Source organism: Scyliorhinus canicula, chromosome 3, assembly GCF_902713615.1.
Source record: "Scyliorhinus canicula chromosome 3, sScyCan1.1, whole genome shotgun sequence".
Classification (NCBI taxonomy): Eukaryota; Metazoa; Chordata; class Chondrichthyes; order Carcharhiniformes; family Scyliorhinidae; genus Scyliorhinus; species Scyliorhinus canicula.
The window spans coordinates 261,225,824-261,239,384 of NC_052148.1; the positions used below are offsets into that span (position 1 = coordinate 261,225,824).

General features: G+C 47.7%; 1 protein-coding gene across 4 annotated transcripts in view; it reads right to left on the minus strand.

Moving 5' to 3' along the window:
- Positions 1-13,561, minus strand: part of sgms2a (sphingomyelin synthase 2a) — a 98,207-nt gene that overhangs the window by 34,461 nt on the left and 50,185 nt on the right. Inside the window, exon 1 of one of the 4 annotated variants that reach the window (XM_038792698.1) lies at positions 5,892-5,978. The exons of the other annotated variants lie outside the window; for them this stretch is intronic. The gene's annotated coding sequence lies outside the window, so the exon portion shown is untranslated. Of the gene's footprint in view, positions 1-5,891; positions 5,979-13,561 lie in introns of those variants that run through there. 4 annotated transcript variants of the gene reach the window in all.

The window sequence follows — 13,561 nt, forward strand, 5'->3', positions numbered from 1 at the left end:
CACTGGCTTTGGGACATCTTGAAGTTGTGAAAGGCGCTACATAAATGCAACAAATTCTTTCTTCCCTTTGACTTGAGGCGTCTTCCAACAGCAATACTGACTTCTAGTTCAGAGGTTAGTCCAACAATTTGGATGGATTAACACTCTACAAATTGCTATCTACAAATTACTATATACAAACTGTTAACTCAGTAATATGGATTGAAAGAGGTACGAGTCTAACAGCAGCGAATCAGGAATAAAGTTAACTAGAGACAACTTGAAGGCAGTTCCTGTGCAGGTAATGTTGGATTAGTGGGATGTAGCGGTTAAATCGACACTTGGCCAAACTGGTCATATGTATAAATACATATCATGGATGTGTTCTGTAGTAAGATTCTGTAACAAGATATGGGTGGCATGGTAGCAGAGTGGTTAGCACTGTTGCTTCAGGGCGGCAGGGTCCCAGGTTCAATTCCCAGCTTGGGTCACTGTCTGTGCGGAATCTGCACGTTCTCCCCGTGTCTGCGTGGGTTTCCTCCGGGCGCTCCGGTTTCCTCCCACAATTCCCAAAAGACGTGCTGTTCAGTGAATTGGACATTCTGAATCCCCCCCTCCGTGTACCCGAACAGGCGCCGGAATGTGGCGACTAGGGACTTTTCACACAAGTCCATTGCAGTGTTAATGTAAACATACTTGTGACAATAAAGATTATTATTTTTAAAATGACTACCCCTTACATTGTTATAAACTGCAACAGTCTAATTTTGTCAAGGATGTAATGAGACATTCTTTAAAAACAACATCTTGACCTTAGGCTCTGCTGTGTTAAACTGAGCGTAGTTGATGCAGTTTTAGGGTATTTTTGAATGAGGCTCAAAGGAGGCAAGTTGAATTCAGAAATCAAATTACTGCTCTATTCCTCATCTGTTGGCAAAATGCATTTTCCTAAATGCAGAAGCACTGAAACAAAGTTAGTAATGCATCAAGTTGTACTCTGTTCACTCGAATATTTTTTGGCTAGAATAAAGTTAAATTGTGACTAACTAGTGTTTATTTAGTTTGCACTGGTTGCAAAGCACTTTTTGTTTTACAAGAACTCTTGGTTTGTGACTCAATGGCTAATGAGGCTTGGAGGGAAATAACCTCAGTTCCAATTCATTATTCAGACACACAATGCCAGCAGTGTAGACCACTCAAGTTGACTACTCCTCAAGTACTCCCAAAGATGGCAAAACGTTTTCTTAAAACTCCCAAGCACAGATATCAGTTGAAAGGATCTAAAAAAAACACTGGCCACGTATATGTTCCAGGTCGTACATGTGACAATCCTTTCAACGATAAGTAAATTTTCACCTTCACTCAACATGTCCACAAGCAGGTCCAAAATACGCAACTTGTAATTCTGGGAGAGAATTAATTTTGCAACTTAACTATTTTAGGATTTAGCTTTAATACCGCATGCTAATGTCGTAGCATTAGTGTCAGGCTTTCATTAGCTCAAGGATAAAACTGCTTTTTAAAATAGGTCAAAAAATCAAGTTCCAAAACCATTTCTCAATGGGAGACTGATTTAACACCAACATCTGGAAAACACACCCAGATCTTCCAGTTAAGCCTCCCACTCACCTGCCGCCACTTCTGTTCCAGCTCCTTAATAGTTGGCTTGTTAAATCATTCAACAGCCACACCCTCTAGTAAGATGAACTAACTGGAATTCATTTCAACCTCCAATGTATTTTAATTTTATTAACTCCAGCTGCCAAAGCAAAGATTGCCAAGTTAGCTAAAAGGTCACAGCAACCCTAGAGTCAAGCCACAATTCCACTTATCCCTGCCTTTCTTACAGATTAATAAGTGATAATAGCGACTCAATTTTGCACTGCAATCTTTTTTAAAGATGGAAAAATAGTCTATTTCATGCTATTGTCTGTGTGAGAGCATGCATGAACTTGTGTGTGTGTGTGTACTGTGGATGTGCATCTATAAGTATGCCTAAATGGAAGTGGAATACTCCAGAGAGAGAGAGAAAAAAAATAACTGGTTTACTTGCGTTTCAAAAACGTGTCACTATTTCTGGGTGAAAGTTGACAACAGATGGACTTTATTTTCTCATTAACTCTGTACATGCTAGCAGCATGCTAAGTGCCTCATTCAGTCATGGCCATAGATAAGCAGCGATCTTGGAAAGCCTCAATATCTTCAGCATTATTCCGCGCAATACTGCTTTCCTTAGATAGCAATCAGGAGCAGGATCCCTGGCTGATTAATTAGGATTAAGTCGTAAGGGGGTAGATACTATAGTTTCTGATTTGTGCTTATACTGCTGACAGTCACAAATAAATCTTTGACAGTCGCCCTTCAAAGCCTTCAGCCTAGGAGGGCGAGGGCAGCGAGATGTATGGGATTGCCATCTCCACAATGCAAATCCGCTTCCAAGCCACACACATTCCTAATTTGGAACGATATGACTGTTCTTTCACTGCCGCTGTGTTTAAATCCTGGAGCTCCCTCCCTTACAGCACTGTGGGTGTGTCTACACCACAGGGATAGTAGTAGTCCATTCATTACCCAGCCCCTTCTTGAACCACCGCAAGTTCTCGTGATGTCCACATCCCGTGAACGAAGAGAAAAACTAAACCAAAAAAACTTAGTCATGGGTACAGAGGAAGTACAATTTCCAAACTAAAATGCTGCTCTCAAATTGGTATTTCCTCTGTAGGAACTGAAATCCCTTCCCCCAAAAAATGCAGTGACTCATGCAGACCACAGTTGGTGGAAGCGTTTGCTAACGCACCAATTAAAACATTCCTAATGTATAGAGTTGTTCACTCAAGTCAGTGACTTGGACACAAGTCTGACTGGAGACTTTTGTTTTTGAATTCCCACTTGACAGGTGGTGGTGGGGGGTGGGGGTGACTTGTGACTTTAAGGTGCAGTTTAAAAGGAAAACTATTTCTTTTTAATTCTGGCACAATTCAGTTGATTGCTGTTGCCATGATGTGGTGATGCCAGCGCTGGACTGGGGTGGGCACAGTAAGAAGTCTCACAACACCAGGTTAAAGTCAAACAGGTTTATTTGAAATCACAAGCTTGCGGAGCACTGCTCCTTCATCCGGTGAAGTGCTGTCGGGGCACGAACCACGATTGGCGTGATTCAGCACAGGCTGGGCGCAATCTTCCCGAAAGGGAACAAAGTTCCTTAGCGAGTGGGTTTAGCCACATGGCTCTTGGCACTCGTCGTGTCGAGAAACACTTAGCTATTCAATGCTACTCATGTTGAATAAGGGGCCTGGACGGGGAACACATGGCGAGGCTGCCCATAGCCCTGTTTTTTTACAATGTGAGCTCCGCTTGCCGGAACTGCCCGTTGTAGCGAGAGATCGGGACACTATTTTTAAATGGGGTCCCAATCTCCAAGGCCCACAAATAAAATCACCGACCTTCCTCAGCCTGAATGTAACATGGGGGGGGGTCCCTCCACCCCCACACCCTCCCCCCACACCCTAATAGGTGGGCAATCCCAGCCCAATCTCACATACACAGAAAATCCCAGGTTGGCACCTTGGCAGTGCCAACCTGGCACCATTGCAGTGCCCCTACCAGCTAGCAATACCACCTGGGCACATTGGCAGTGCCAGGGCACCACCCTGCCAAAGGGCATGCAGCTGGGAACCTTCAATCCCCTTGGAGACCCACACGAGTGCCGTTCTGTCCAGTCCCCATTTGTGGGGGGCCAGTGCTAAACAACACTCGCCCAAGGTCCCCGAGAGGCAAAGGGATTGAATCCCAAAGCCTCAGGTACCTTTGGAACCTGCACATTAGAGTAAGGCTTACTGCCAGTTCTGAAATGCAGATTTGCCAAAATGTGATCCTGCCCATTGTGGGCGGGATTCTCCTTGCAATGTCTCGCAAGATTGCATTGAATCACGCGGGATGTTGAGAGCCAGGTAGATCCTGGCACAATGTGTGAATTTCTCGAAGATATCCAAGCACGTCGCCACCAAACATCGAAGTATTTGTTATAAAAGTGCTGAAAAGCCTGGTCACTGTAAAACATGTGGAATGAAGGTCCTTCCGGGCCCAACAAGACCCAGGTTTCATGGCCATCCTGAAAAGGAAGTTGCAACATTTTATTTCACAAACTAGATCCAATTTTTACCCCGGGGCTTTTCACAGTAACTTCATACTTGTGACAATAAAAGTTTATTATTCTTATTATGTTTGAAGAAACCGCGTTCGCATTTATAGTTCTGAACGACTCCAGGTACAATATTAGTTACAATCCTCTCATTGAAATACTTATTCGTGAACAACTTAAAGCTACTGGGAACACTGAGACGGCGATTAAATTTACAATCGTATCATTCTGTCACAATATCAGAAAACGTGCGGCTGGAAAATGAATCTAAACACCAGGAATGGGCCCACAGCCTTCGATAAAGTCAAGGCTTCTTCACGTTTTATGTTTGCATGTCAAGCGGGCAGCAAGGTGGCGCAAAGTGGTTAGCACAGTTGGCTCATGGTGCCATGTGGAGTTTGCACATTCTCCCCGTGTTTGCGTGGGTTTCGCCCCCACAAACCAAAAGATGTGCAGGGTAGGTGGATTGGCCAAAGGTAAATTGCCCCTTAATTGGAAAAAATAAATTGGATACTCTAAATTTATAAAAAACTAAATGTTTGCATGTCAATGCCCACCACAATACCGGTGTATCATAGAATTTACAGTGCAGAAGGAGGCCATTCGGCCCATCGAGTCTGCACTGGCTCCTGGAAAGAGCACCCTACCCAAGGTTAACACCTCCACCCTATCCCCATAACCCAGTAACCCCACCCACACTAAGGGCAATTTTGGACACTAAGGGCAATTTATCATGGCCAATCCACCTAACCTGCACATCTTTGGACTGTGGGAGGAAACCGGAGCACCCGGAGGAAACCCAAGCACACACGGGGAGGATGTGCAGACTCCGAACAGACAGTGACCCAAGCCGGAATCGAACCTGGGACCCTGGAGCTGTTAAGCGATTGTGCTATCCACAATGCTACCGTGCTGCCCCTGTGTGTGGTGAAGTAGAGCAAAGAGTGTTAGACATCCGGTCACTGTCTGTGCGGAGTCTGCACGTTCTCCCCGTGTCTGTGTGGGTTTACTCCGGTTTCCTCCCACAAGTCCCGAAAGAGGTGCTTGTTAGGTGAATTAGACATTCTGAATTCTCCCTCTGTGTACCTGAACAGGCGCCGGAATGTGGCGGCTAGGGGCTTTTCACAGTAACTTCATTGCAGTGTCAATGTAAGCCTTGTGACCCTAATAATAATAATTTCACTTGAGGAAGGAGCAGTGCTCCGAAAGCTAGAGATCCGAAACAAACCTGTTGGACTTTAACCTGGTGTTGGAAGACTTCTTACAATAATAATAATAAAGATAAAGACATCATGCAGACTTGAATCAAAGCAGAAAACGCTGGGGGAGAAACTCAGCAAATCTGGCAGCATCTGTGTGGAGACCAACACATTTGGGGCTGATTTAGCTCACTGGGTTAAAGCAGACCAAGCAGGCCAGCAGCACGGTTCGATTCCAGCCTCCCCGGACAGGCGCCGGAATGTGGCGACTAGGGGCTTTTCACAGTAACTTCATTGAAACCTACTCGTGACAATAAGCAATTTTCATTTCATTCATTTCATTTCATTTCAATATTCAGCTCTGAAGGAATCAAAGTGATTCTCTGTCCACAGACGCTGTCAGCCATCACTTGTTCATATTTCAGATCTCTACCAGCCCCAGTATAATATTACTGACATTCCCTTTTTTTAGACCTTTTGACTAGGTTTGGGTTCAAGGACTTGCTGACAATTCCACTGTTACAGGCTGGGTACAGAGGAGCATCAATAGTTAGAAGTGACTCATTCCTCACCAGGCGCTCAGAATTGCCCACGCTGCGTTAGGAGCAATTACTGTTGACCAGCCCAACACTCGAGAGCCACTCCCGCCGCCTTGAATACAATTGGAAAGGACGAGCCCTCTCCTCGCTCCCAGAGATGTATCTGTTCCAGACTGCGGACACCCCGAACCTTTCTGTTTGAAAACTTTTACTTTCAATGCAGAGGGGCGGTGAGATATCCCGGCAGCGTCACTGTGTCCGAAATTACTGGCAGGCACACTTTGCACAAAAATTATATTTTAAAAAATGAGTAACACTGATCAGGCTTTCGCTGGGGGGGGGGGGGGGGGGGGGTAGTCCAGCCCTACACCGTTATCTCATTGCCGAATCAGAAGAACGTGTTAGGTCCTGCACTGTGATGTAGGGACTGTTCCATGCACTGTTGTTAAATTGCCTTAGCAACTTGCCTGCAGTGTGCAAGGCGAGCTGAGCTTTTTTCCTCTCTCTGCACAAGCTGTAGGTTCGGTTTGCAGGGCGGGCAAGGAGTGAATTAGACATCTTAGGAACTCGCACCAACAAGTAATTATCGAATTGAGAGCAGAAATGTGAGTTTCTAATGAGAGTTTTTTTTTTAAACAATGAGCTGAATACATCCAGGACGTTGTCCTGTGTCCCAGCACAGGTAGATACAGTGGGGACAGCGTAGGAGGAACCAGAAACACTTAGGACGGATTGTGATTACAAATAGCGTTCGTGTGTTCAGAATTTCACACTGCAAAATGCAAGGGGGTAAAATATGTAGACAACCTAGGCAAGGCCAGCACGGTAGCACAAGTGGCTAGCACTGTGGCTTCACAGCGCCAGGGTCCCAGGTTCAATCCCCCGCTGGGTCGCTGTCTGTGTGGAGTCTGCACCTTCTCCCCGTGTCTGCGTGGCTTGCCTCCGGGTGCTCCGGTTTCCTCCCACAGTCCAAAGACGTGCAGGTTAGGTGGATTGGCCGTATTAAATTGTCCCTTAGTGTCCAAAAAGGTTAGGAGAGGTTATTGGGTTACGGGGATAGGGTGGAAGTGAGGGCTTAAGGGGGTCGGTGCAGACTCGATGGGCCGAATGGCCTCCTTCTGCACTGTAGGTTCTATGTTCTAACCTGATTCTCTCCTGAATTGTGCCCAAGTTAACAATAATCCAGATGTGTGGATGAGGAAAATGCATTTGATGTGGACTTCAGCAAGGCTTTGGATAAGGTCCCTCATGGGAGACTGATCGCAAAGCCAATGGGATCCAGGGAAGTTTGGCAAATTGGATCCAGAATTGGCTGAGTGGCAGGAAGCAGAGGGTGATGGTCGGGGATTGTTTTTCTGACTGGAAGCCTGTGTCCAGTGGGGTCCCACAGGGATCAGGATTGGTGCTCTTGCTGTTTGTGCTTATATAAATTATTTAGATTTGAATGTCAATCAGTAAGTTCGCGGATGATACTGAAATTGGTCAGGCGGTAAATAGTATTTTTTCACCCTTTGAGAATTGGATTGTGTCAAGAAGGCACATTAAGCACATCCATACTTCTGACCGTATGTGGAGGGAATTAAGCACGGTACAGTTGAGTTGCGCAAGGTTAAGTGTACCAGAAACAAAAGAGGTGACAAAGTACAGGAAGCATTGTCTTGGTCTATTACTTTCTTGGGATATTACTTTCCTCACCTGTAGTCGGAAATATACCAAGCCAAATCATGACAGCCAACACACTCGCAGCCAACACACAAATGTAATGCAAAAAATAAAGAAGAACACAGTTTTATCCTTAACCTATCAACTTATTGCCAATCTTTGGTCAATAATGACCCTGAATCAGGAACTAAAACAGACACCGGGGGCGGGATTCTCTGGTCCTGAGGCCAAGTGTTGGCGCCGTCGGAAACACCGTTGCGTTTCTCGATGGCGTCAACACGGCCCCAGGATCAGCAATTCTGGCCCCTACAGAGGGCCAGCACGGCGCTGGAGTAGTTCACGCCACTCCAGCTGCTGATACGGCTGTGGAATGGGCGCCGGGGGATGCATGCCTGCGCAGTGGGTCCAGCACAAACCCGTGCATGCACAGTCCCACCGGCGCGATTGCCGCACATGCGCGGTGTCTCCCTTGTCCGCGCCGGCCCCGACCCAACATGGCGCAGGAGTACAGGCCCCAGTGCAGAAGTAAGGAGGCCGGGAGACAGAGAGCACAGCCCGCCGATCAGAGGCTCCCCACGGGTCGGACCACCCTCTCCCCACCCACCCCCCCACAGGCCACCACCCGCCCCTTCAACGCTGAGTCCCCGCCGGCTGAGAGCAGATGTGGACGGTGCCACAGGGGGCCAGCACGGCGCTGGAGTAGTTCACGCCGCTCCAGCTGCTGATACGACCGTGGAATGGGCTGTGCCAACCCACGCATGCGCGGGGGACTTCTTCAGCGTGCTGGCCCCTACGCAACATGGCATGGGGGTTCAGGGGCCCACCGTGCAGAGTTCCCGCCAACAGCGACTAGGGGTGAACGGCGCCAGCGGGACTCTGCTTTTTCCGCGCGGCCGCTCGGCCCATCCGGGCCAGAGAATCAGCGGCCCTGCCGATTCCAGCGGCCCCGCCGATTCCAGCGGCCCGCGGCCGACGCCGCATCAAATGCGCCGGCGCAAATGGCGCCGATTCTCCGCACCTCGGACTATCGCGCACCGGCATCAGGGTGTCGTGGCGCGTTTGCGGCGATTCTCCGGCCTGGCGCGGGGCTCGGAGAATCGCGCCCAAGGTTGGGTGGATTGGCCATGCTAAATTGCCCCTGTGTGGCATTATGGGGATAGGGTGGGGGATTGGGCCTAGGTAGGGTGCTCTTCAGCGGGTCGGTGCACTCGATGGGGCTGAAAGGCCTCCTTCTGCACTGTTGGGATTCTCTGATTCTGTGACAACTTTCTGGAACTCAAAACAAAAACTGAATATGTGGCAACCTTATTTAGAAGGTTCGAGGTTTTCTTGGGTGAACTTTGTTGCTAGGCAGATCTGTACATTATTCACCAATTGGCCAAGAAGTGAGCTCTGTGGCCACTTGGGGTCCAAGATGAGGAATTGAGATTCTCCGATAGGTTTGAATGCATACAACAGTTTTGTCACTGGACAGCAAATTTAGAGATCACAAGTTCAAACCCCACTTTGGCAATTTGAGAATTTGAATTCAATTTGAAAGAAAGAAAATTCTGGAAATCAAAAAGCCGCAGTTCAGTAAGTGCCCCTGAAACGGCTGTGATTGCCAAACCTGCCACTTTTAATTAGCCTGGATACATGTGACGCAAACTTGGTTGGCTCATGATTGCACCAAATATGGGCAAGCAATTTAATTCTCAAAAGCAGCCAGACGTTGCCAATAAATGCTGGCCTTCAAGAATTCCCAAAATGGATTTTTAATTTAAGAACCTTGCAATCCATATTGAAGGAAAATACTTCGGAGGCTGGATATTAGAAATAAACCCTCCCCAGTAAATGCTGGAAATACCCAGCAGGTCAGGTAGCATGTGTGGAGAGAGAGAGAGTTAACATTTCAAGTCAATGACCTTTCATTAGAAAATAGGAACAGTTAGAAATGTCATGGGCACATTAATCCTTATCCTGGTGCACATGACCTATTTGCTTTCTCCTGGATTACATGGCTTGTGTTATGTCCCTGGAGGCTCCCATTTATGCAGGAAGAGCCGCGATAAATAGCAAAGAAATCCTTGTTTGTGCGTGCTGACTGGAGTGGGCTGGGGTGGTGCCCAGTTCGCTGTGGCACAGTTGCTGCTGAGCGTGTTCTCACTCCAGTGGGGCCGTGTGTCTCTGAATGATGGCCGCCATTGAAAATGTTGCCTTGGATGAAGATCCTGCCTCTGCTCGCTTGGAGGAATTTTAGGGTGCCTTTGGGAGAGTGGTGGAGGTGCATGAGGGTTTTTGCACTTGGAAGAACATTTTCCCTAGTGAGGACCCGCCTTGGCGTCATTGAGATCCTACTGCATGGTGTGTGGTTTATTCATAGAATCCCTACAGTGCAGTAGGAGGCCATTCGGCCCATTGAGTCTGCACTGATCCTCTGAAAGAGCACTCCACCGAGGCTCACATCCCCGCCCTATCCCTGTGACCTAGGATAGGTCATGGCAAATCCACCTAACCTGCTCATCTTTAGACGATGGGAGGAAACCAGAGAATCCTAGAAAACCCACCCAGATATGGGGAGAAAGTGTAAATTCCACAGTCACCCAAGGCTGGAACCGAAATTGGGACTGTGGCGCTGTGAGGCAGCAGTGCTAACCACTATTATCACAGTGCCGCCTCCGCTGACCAGTTCCAGAGGCAAGGTGTGTTCGTGGGCTCAGTCCCTGGCGAGAGGTAGGAGGCGGGTTCACCATTGAGTTGGAATATTGGCTGCCATGTTTTGGAAATCTTGATTTGGAGGCTGTATACATTAGACTCGAGGGAGCACAACAAATCCATTCTTAGGCCAGGGGTCGGTTGGGCCCACTGATTGCTGGCCCTATTACATCCCATTCTCTATGCTAGTCATGATGGGCGGTTGGAGATGGCCGAGCCGTGTCTCCCACGCTCCACCCCCCCCCCCCCCCCCCCCCACCCCCCACCCCAGGCCTGGGCAACGTAGAGACGGCATGGTGGAAGTGATGGCACCTTATGTTTCAATCGTTGTAATTCTTGGATGATCCTGAAGAGGGCTCGCTTTGACAAAGAGTCATCGGACTCGAAACGATGTTTCGATGTAACGATGTAACGAAACGATGTAACTAGTGGTTAGTGGACTCTTTTCTCTCCCTACAGATGCTGCCAGACTTGCTGAGATTTTCCACCATTTTCCCTTTCGTTTCAGATTCCAGCATCCGCAGTAATTTGCTTTTATCGTTTATTCTTTGGTGATCTCGTGCATCATGGACGGTGTCTTAATCCTTCAATTTACCCTGCAATTCTTCAATAATGCTGGACATTACTCTCTTGTAATTACGTTGTTGATTTTAAAAATGTTTTAATGTTGTCTTGTCTCATGCAAGGGAGCGCCAGATAAGAGCGTGAGGGCGGGTGGTGTCAATTACCCTGTTGTAACAAAATAACGTTTGAGTCGATGTGATATGCTCACAGTTTTACTCTTATTTTTTGTTATTGTATCAGATAATCTTGTGGTTGTGGTGGGGGAGTGTTCTGTTTTTATCACCCCAATCTTGTTGATAAGAAGGATGAGTGGAGCTGGAGTGAACAAAGAACAAAGAAAATTACAGCACAGGAACAGGCCCTTCGGCCCTCCCAGCCTGCGCCGATCCAGATCCTTTATCTAAACCTGTCTCTTATTTTCCAAGGTCTACTTCCCTCTGTTCCCGCCCATTCATATACCTGTCTAGATTTTTCTTAAATGATGCTATCGTGCCCGCCTCTACCACCTCCGCTGGTAAAGCGTTCCAGGCACCCACCACCCTCTGCGTAAAAAACTTTCCACGCACATCTCCCTTAAACTTTCCCCCTCTCACCTTGAAATCATGACCCCTTGTAACTGACACCCCCACTCTTGGGAAAAGCTTGTTGCTGTCCACCCTGTCCATACCTCTCATAATTTTGTAGACCTCAATCAGGTCCCCCCTCAACCTCTGTCTTTCCAACGAAAACAATCCTAATCTACTGAACCTTTCTTCATAACTAGCACCCTCCATACCAGGCAACATCCTGGTGAACCTCCTCTGCACCCTCTCCAAGGCATCCACATCCTTCTGGTAATGTGGCGACCAGAACTGCACGCAGTATTCCAAATGTGGCCGAACCAAAGTCCTATACAACTGTAACATGACCTGCCAACTCTTGTACTCAATACCCCGTCCGATGAAGGCAAGCATGCTGTATGCCTTCTTGACCACTCTATCAACCTGCGTTGCCACCTTCAGGGTACAATGGACCTGAACTCCCAGATCTCTCTGCACATCAATTTTCCCCAAGACCCTTCCATTGACCATATAGTCCGCTCTTGAATTTGATCTTTCAAAATGCATCACCTCGCATTTGCCTGGATTGAACTCCATCTGCCATTTCTCTGCCCAACTCTCCAATCTATCTATATTTTGTTGTATTCTCTGACAGTCCTCCTCACTATCTGCAACTCCACCAATCTTAGTATCATCTGCAAACTTGCTAATCAGACCACCTATACCTTCCTCCAGGTCATTTATGTAGATCACAAACAACAGTGGTCCGAGCACGGATCCCTGTGGAACACCACTAGTCACCCTTCTCCATTTTGAGACACTCCCTTCCACCACTACTCTCTGTCTCCTGTTGCCCAGCCAGTTCTTTATCCATCTAGCTAGTACACCCTGAACCCCATACGACTTCACTTTTTCCATCAACCTGCCATGGGAAACCTTATCAAACGCCTTACTAAAGTCCATGTATACGACATCTACAGCCCTTCCCTCATCAATTAACTTTGTCACTTCCTCAAGGGGTGAAGGATGGATGGTTGGGGTTGGTAGGTGAGCTCAGTTTTCACTGAGATTGAGGATCAGTTAGAGATGATCCACGTCTGTTTTTTATTTGATACACATCTTTTTTCTTCTTCTTAAATTTGGGGTACTTGAATTTTATAATCCGTGCCTCTTTATCCTTTGATGGCCCGGTCAAGTTTTGTATCCTGGTGAGGAACGAGTTCCTTCTGCCTTAGGTCGAGTCTCTCTCTGTGGTACTCTTTTGAGTTATTAGAACAAGAAGATTTAATATTGGGGCACACTGAGGCGAGACTGGCTAATTGTGCTCGGATTGCTGAGGAGAGGGATCACTCTCGGTACCTGGTATCCTTTGTGCGATGCCGATCATTCTGGGTGTCTCCTCCCGGGGAGGGGGGCGGGGGGCGGGGGGGGGCTTCTTTCTTTCTCTCTTCATCCGGGTGAGCAGGGTGCGGTTTCTAATCCTGGTCTGGGGGAGGTTCCCCTGGTTGCATCAGGAAGGAGGGAATTGGCGCTCCCATCTAGGACCCCCAATTGTTGGCGCTCTTGGTTGTTGTTATCGGGTTGGGGGACCTCCCTGTCTGGATCTGGACTGATCATCCTTTTCTTCTGCGTATTAGCATTGCCCTGGATAGGGTGGCAGAGGTAGGAGTTCAGTTGCGGGACAGGTTTTTGGGTGTGCTGGAGGCCCTGGCGGTATAGTTGCTGTGTTGGGATGTGCTGGGCTAGGCCAGGTCCGGTGCAGTGCCTAATATCCTGTTGACTCTCGGGGCCTGGAGTGTCCCTTTGCAAGGGAGCTTGTGGGGGACATCCTGGGCGGTTAGTTTTTGCTTCTTCGGTGTATGGGGGCCTGGGGAGGAGCCGGGTTCTATGATTTGTAGATATCTTGATGTTCCGCTGTGGGGTGGGACGCCTTTTTAGTTGACTGAGTCACCTACTTTCTTCTCTTCAACAGAGGTTGCTTGACTTGCGCCAGGGTTAGGTCCTGATCCCTTGTTATCTTGTGGGTTAGCTCTGGTAGTTCCTGCCTCTTTTTTCTTCTTCCCTTCTTGGAGGGGGCTCTGAAGGTTCAATCATAATCTGAACATGTTGCAGTTGGTTCTCTCTGCATAATAGTATGGAATGTGTTGGTTCTGCACTGGACCTTAGTTTGGGGTTGCGTTGTTTGATATACCCTTAGAACTGGAGTTTTTGAGTATTTAAAAAAATTTTGTCGAGATGGTATGA